This window comes from Etheostoma spectabile, chromosome 20 (genome assembly GCF_008692095.1).
Source record: "Etheostoma spectabile isolate EspeVRDwgs_2016 chromosome 20, UIUC_Espe_1.0, whole genome shotgun sequence".
In the NCBI taxonomy this organism is placed as follows: domain Eukaryota; kingdom Metazoa; phylum Chordata; class Actinopteri; order Perciformes; family Percidae; genus Etheostoma; species Etheostoma spectabile.
In genome coordinates, this window is record NC_045752.1 from 26,327,753 (window position 1) to 26,334,818 (window position 7,066).

At 50.2% G+C, this 7,066-nt stretch overlaps 1 protein-coding gene across 1 annotated transcript in view; it reads left to right on the top strand.

Annotated features, from left to right (window-relative positions):
- kcnh5b (potassium voltage-gated channel, subfamily H (eag-related), member 5b) overlaps positions 1-7,066 on the top strand; it is a 196,240-nt gene that overhangs the window by 10,820 nt on the left and 178,354 nt on the right. The window lies entirely within an intron of this gene.

A 7,066-nucleotide genomic window follows, 5' to 3' on the forward strand; every position in this document is an offset into this window, starting at 1 on the left:
AGAGTCAAGACATTGACAAGGTTAGAAATAATGATTTGTATTTGAAATAAGATTTTTTGACTTTAGGATTTTTAGTTGTAGGATGAAATTGGCTCCAATCAAGCGCTGTCCACTGGGTATGGCATGGCGTTGCAAAATGGAGTGATAGCCTTCCTTATTCAGAATCCCTTTTACCCGTACAAATCTCCCCACCTTACACACCAAAGCAACCCCAGACCATCATGTTACCTCCACCAGCTTAACAGATGGCGTCAGGCATTCTTCCAGCATCTTTCATTTGTTCTGCGTCCACAAACGTTCTTCTTTGGGATCCAAACACCTCAAACTTGGACTCATCCGTCCACAACACTTTTTTCCAGTCTTCCTCTGCCAATGTCTGTGTTCTTTGCCCATCTTAATCTTTTTCTTTTATTGGCCATCTCAGATATGGCTTTTTCTTTGCCACTCTGCCCTGAAGCCCAATCCCGCAGCCCCTCTTCACTGGAGATGTGACCCTGGTGTTAGCGGTACATTTATGAAGATGCCAGTTGGGGACCGTGAGGCGTCGTTTCTCAAACTAGAGACTCTAATGTACTTATCTTCTTGCCTCCCACTCTTTTTTCTACCTGGTTAGAGCTTTTGTGCTGCCTCTGAAGGGAGTAGTACACACGTTGTAGGAAATCGTCAATTTCTTACAATGTCTCGCATGGAATAGCCTTCATTTCTAAGGACAAGAATAGACTGTCGAGTTTCAGTGAAAGAGTCTCTTTTTCTGGCCATTTTGAGCGTTAATTGACCCCACAATGTGATGCTCCAGAAACTCAATCTGCTCAAAGGAAGTCAGTTTTGTAGCTTCCTGTAAACGCCCTAAACTGTTTCCAGATGTGTGAACATGATGCACAAGGGTTTTCTATCATCAATTAGCCTTCGAGCCAATGAGCAAACACATTGGACCATTAAACACTGGAGTGATAGTTACACTATCATACAATACACCTATGTAGATATGCCCCAACAACCAGACATTGCAGCTAGATGTCATTTACCCATAAGCAATGTATAGAGTTGTTCTTCAAGAGTAGACTAGTTTAAAGTTTCTTCATTGAAAAGTACAGTGCTTTTCCTTCAAAAATAAGGACATTTCAATGTAACCCCAAACTTTTGAATGGTAGTGTACGTACAGAGGTATTTGACGAGTTGGGGAACCGTCTGAGAGAACCACGTGGAGGCAAAGCCAGAACACTTTTTGCAAAAAACGCCCAATAAATAATCTTAAAACAAAATTAGATGGAAATGCAGTAAGTGACAGATTAAAGGTTAGGAGCAACAGGTCTGATTGTAATCATGTGTTCAACAGATGACACATGTGAGGATTCACATGTGGATTCATTGCTGTATATTAAACTAGCCAGCAGTATACACAGGGGTTAAAATGAGAACAACCTTAAAGATGAACTGAACTGAAATAATGAACATTGATAACTTGTTGGTTATGATAATTAAAAATAAATGACACTAAAATATACACAATATAGCTTTTTTTAAGCAACACAAAAATTGCGTTGACAGTTTCGATGACGCCACTGGCATGGTAGGACCTGCGAAGGTATCTAGGCAACGGTTGCAGCATATGATATACACACGAAAATGAGTAATTTTAATGGCGCGGGTTACGCATTTGAGCCTGTGAGGGACAGGCCTGTAGAGTCTGACTGTGAGGGACAGGCCCACAACACACCACAGGACACCACATTACCCCCCCCCCCCCCCCCCACCACGATCCTGTACTGAGGTGGAGCCTGAACTGACTCGTCCACCATGTGGTGGTAGCTCAGATACACAGGCCTGTCCTCACGTTCAGCACTCTCTACAGGCCTGTCCCTCACAGTCAGACTCTAAGACATCGGCCCCTGTCTCCATCCACTCTACAGCCTGCCCTCTCAGACTCAGGACCCTAACATGCCTGTCCCTCACAGTCCAGACTCTACAGGCCTGTCCCTCACGTCAACACTCAGGCCTGTCCCCACAGTCACACTACGCGGCCTGTCCCGCACAGTCAGACTCACGGCCTGTCCCCTATTCCCATCATCACTACAGGCCGGTCCCTCACAGCAGACTCTACAGGCCGGTCCCCTCTCAAGTCACACACTAAACAGCGCCTGTCCCTCACAGTCAGACTCTATAGCCTGTCCCCACAGTCAGACTCTAACAGCATGTCCCTCACAGTCAGACCTCTACACCGGCCTGTCCCTCACAGTCAGACTCTACAAGCTGTCCCTCAAGTCAGACTACTCCAGCCTGTCCCTCACATGCACTCTACAGCCTGTCCCTCACAGTCAGACTCTACAAGCAGTCCCTCACGTCAGACCCACAGTCCTGTCCCCACACGTCACTCTACAAGCCTGTCCCCTCACAGCTCCACTCTACAGCCCTGTCCCTCACAAACATCCTCCCCCAGTCAGACTCTACAAGCATGCCCTCACAGTCAGACTCTACAGGCCTGTCCCTCACAGTCAGACTCTACAAGCATGTCCCTCACAGTCAGACTCTACAGGCCTGTCCCTCACAGTCAGACTCTACAAGCATGTCCCTCACAGTCAGACTCTACAGGCCTGTCCCTCACAGTCAGACTCTACAAGCATGTCCCTCACAGTCAGACTCTACAGGCCTGTCCCTCACAGTCAGACTCTACAGGCCTGTCCCTCACAGTCGACCTCTACAGCCTGTCCCTCACAGTCAGACTCTACAAGCCTGTCCCTCACAGTCAGACTCTACAGGCCTGTCCCTCACAGTCAGACTCTACAGGCCTGTCCCTCACAGTCAGACTCTACAAGCATGTCCCTCACAGTCAGACTCTACAGGCCTGTCCCTCACAGTCAGACTCTACAAGCATGTCCCTCACAGTCAGACTCTACAGGCCTGTCCCTCACAGTCAGACTCTACAGGCCTGTCCCTCACAGTCAGACTCTACAGGCCTGTCCTCACGTCCAGTACTCTACAAGCATGCCCTCACAGTCAGACTCTACAGCCTCGTCCCTCACTCATACCATCTACAGGCCTGTCCCTCACAGTCAGACTCTACAAGCCTGTCCCTCACAGTCAGCTCTACAGCCTTTCCCTCACAGTCAGACTCATCAGCTGTCCCTCACAGTCAGACCCTACAGCCCTGTCCCCTCACATCCACAGTCAACTACTCCATCGTCCCTCACAGTCAGACTCTACAGGCCTGTCCCTCACAGTCCACGCACTCCTACAGCAGCGTCCCTCACAGTCAGTCACTACAGCGGCCTGTCCCTCACAGTCAGACTCCTCACAGGCCTGTCCCTCACAGTCGATCCTCTACAGGCCTTCCCTCACTCAGTCACCTCTACAGGCCTGTCCCTCCAGTCAGACTCTACAGGCCTGTCCCTCCAGTCAGCACTCCTACGGCCTGTCCCTCACACTTTCTCTCCAGTCTACACTCACCAGGCCCTCTTCCCCTCACATTCAGTCACTCGCTCTACAGCCTATCCTCCTCTCATCTTCATCAGTCAGATCCTCTACAGGCCTGCCCCCTCACCTTGAGTCTCGTCTTGTAACAGGTGAAGCTCACACGGCCATTTCCCCTCACACGGCGGAGTACGCTCAGCACAGGCGCTTTGTTCCGATCTCACATGTGCATGAAGAGCTGTACACTCTATCCCTGCGCTGTCACACCTTCTGCAGCGTCTGAATCTGCCTATCCCTCGGAAAGCGTTATTCCCTCGAGATCCACCTCTCTCAGACTCACGGTATCCTTCGACTGTGGGCTCTGAGGCGTTTGCCACACCAGCGATACGCTGTCAGGAACCAGCCTAAGCCAAATGGTGCCTTGCACCTCGACACAGTGTCACAACCAACACTACCAGGACAGCATCAAGGTCCCCCAACAGACACAGTTTCAGACTCGGCGCAGGTTGCTCGTTGGTTTCCGTCTCAGCGAGTCGGACTGGGCGTCAAACCAGCGGTATCCAGTCCCTGCTGACGACGCTCAGGGTCAACACTCACCAGTGGGACCCTTCCCGCACCGTCACCGTGACCACACACGTACCACGGGGCCAGTGTCCCGCCATAACACAATGACACACGTCTATACTTACGGTACAGCGCCGGACTCGAGCCCGCACGGGCCAGGTCCGACAAAACCAAGACGCCTGTCACTCGAGTGCCACGCGGCACGCACAGCCACTACATCCAACCATACACAGATCCCACACTACATTTAAACAAGGCGCATGTTCTCCTTACACCAAAGTGGAGTGACTAGCACACGTCACTAAGTCTGGGCTCTGTTCCCGTTCCCACAGTCAGAGCCTCTACGAGGCCTGTCCCTCACTGGCAAGTGAACTGCTTCTACAGTTCGTTCCGGATCCTCGGCATCAGTGCCATGGAAACCAACAGCAAGCGGCCTTCATCTCTTGGTAGAACGTCGGCTTGGACACGTTTCAGTGATCAAGACTCTACTGATGGTCCTTCATTACTCTCACACACATCCAGAGGCTAACAACGCCGGGACCCGACTCTCAAAAGATCTAACTGACCTGGCTACAGGCCTGTGCTACCTCTACATTCCAGTGCAAATCTATAACGGCACCACAATAAGATCCGCTGGCTTTGCTGACCGGTGCCCCAAAGTACCAGGCTTACAGGGGCATGGCTCTTGTCCGCTGCTCGAGAGGTGCCCAAAGGGCTAACCCTCTCTTCAGTTTGTGCGCACTGCACTCACACATTAGCTCTAATCTTTTTCCTGTTTGTCGGTGTTAGTGCCATCCAATGCTGCAAACCGTGCCTAGATACCTGTCGCGGTCCTACCTGCCATGGCTCATCGAAACTGTCCAACGCCCAATTTTCCGTGTTGTGTTTGGCCTATATAAAAAAAAGCTTATTCGTGCACTGTATAACCTTTGAGTGTAAGGGGTGGCACAAGGGTCATTCACTGGTGGTGTTAGCAGTCTATGGACAGAACGCAACAAGGTATTTCAACTGTTCAGTATGCCAGTCGTCGAGCGTATCGTCTTGCAGGGTGTCGGACTCTCGAGTCTTAGACCACCGAGCGTATACATGTAGTCGGGCCCCTGAGAGCGTACAGCAATGAAGCCACAGCGGGAACTCCCTCGCATGTGGTCCCTGACAGGAGGCCCCGTGCGTCCCGAGATGGGTTTGGGGATAAGAAAAGCGTCAGAGCAGGTAGAAGGTTGCGAGCTGCTGGGTTGCATCACAGCGCTGTGACAAGAGTCTGTGCAAGAAGTGAGAGCGCCTCGACATCTAAGGTAAACGTCAACACAACGATTACTATGTGGTAGAAGTGGAGGTGTGGGTGTGGGCAAAAAACACATGGAAAAAAAACGTGGGGGGGTACTGGTGGATGGGCTGAGGATGGATAAGAGAATAGATAGGAGATATTAGAGCGGCACAAGGTGAGGAAGTGACGAATTCTATCATTTTGGCCTGATATGCATAAGATGCACGATATTCAAGGAATGATCATTTTTGTAGCATTGTTCTCCGTTTCCTCATTAAAAACATTTTCAATCTGAAAAAAAGTGAGTTTGTTAATGTCGTATTTTTATTTTTGGTTGCAAAGAATCTGTACAAAATAAAAATATATATTTTGTACATAAATTATAGTTTTAGAGTCTGTAATGCATGTGTAGGCTGGGACAAATCCTGTTTATATAGTATTAAAATTTCTATCTTTAGTACCAGACATATCCATGTCCTGCACTTAATGGCAACCAGTGTAATCCTCAACTTCTGCTATTTGAATGACCTTCTGGTTCGACCTGAACTGCATTTCGTTTTCTTGTACCTGTGTAAGGACAATCAAGTTGAATCTATCTAATCTCCTGCAACACCAACTACTCCTTTCAGAGGTTTGGACACCATCTTTGCCTTGTACAACAGAAATTGGGGCCCCACCGGCCTGCGAGTTATATGAATTATTAACAACAATTCTATTTCTTTCTTACTTTTACTACTTTTAAACCCTAAACTCCATACGTCCTCTCTCCCTCTCTCCTTGTGGCTCTTGTGGTGTTGCCTTGTGTGCCTGTGGTGCCCTTGTCCCCCCCTTTCTTTGTTCCCCCCCCCCTCCCTTTCCCCCCCCCCCCCAGGCTCACCCAGCCATCCAGGCCGTTCCTTGCGGCTTCCCGCAGCGGCACGTGCTCCACGCTCCCTCTTCCAGCCTCTCGACCTGGTCAAAACCCGTCTGCAGACTTCTTGCAGAGTGCGCCGCATGCCTGGGTGAAGTCTGTCGCCACACACACACACACACACACACACACACACACACACACACACACACACACACACACACACACACACACCACCGTACACATTTATTAGGGCGGATATCGCGATTAATTACATATCCAAGGCGCCAGATTTGATTGATATTTCCTATTCAGTGAGGTTAGGCCCCCCCCGCTCATCTGTCGCTCATCTTAACGTTTCTCTTTCAGCTGCGGGCCGAGTGGGGATGATACCGTCTCCCCCCCGCTCCTTAGCGTGGTGCGAACAGAGAGGCTGCTGGCTGTGGAAAGGGTTTCCCCGTTTAGACCATCTTTTCTGTCTCTTTTGTCTCCTCTTTCCCCCTCCCCCCCCACCCCCCCCCTTCAACGTCCTCTTTGTTTATGAAACATGTTTCACAAATCCCCCCCCCGGCTTAAAGGATCTGCCTTTTGTTTCTGACTTTTTACTAGCTTCCGCCACCCTTTTCCTTCTCTCTTCTTCGCCCCCTGTTTTTCCCGCTCCATCTGCTCCTTCCAGATGCTTTGCCTCTCTCGGACCATCCCCGGTCGGGCTCTCTTCCAGCAGCCTACTACACCCTGAAGCAGGCAGCACTTCCTGCCGGAGCAGCCCACCGGGCGCTGGAGGCCCCCCCCGTGCTTCTGAGGGGGCCTCCGCCCGGAACGTGGCGGGGGTCTTCATGCTGCCCGGCTCCACCGTCATCAAGACCCCCCGCTTTTGAAGTGAGCACAGCAGAAAAAATGGTAAAGATATAAAAAAAAAAAATCAAAGCACGTCAGAGAATTTCTCCAATAGATGGTTTCTAATCTTTTTTTTCTCC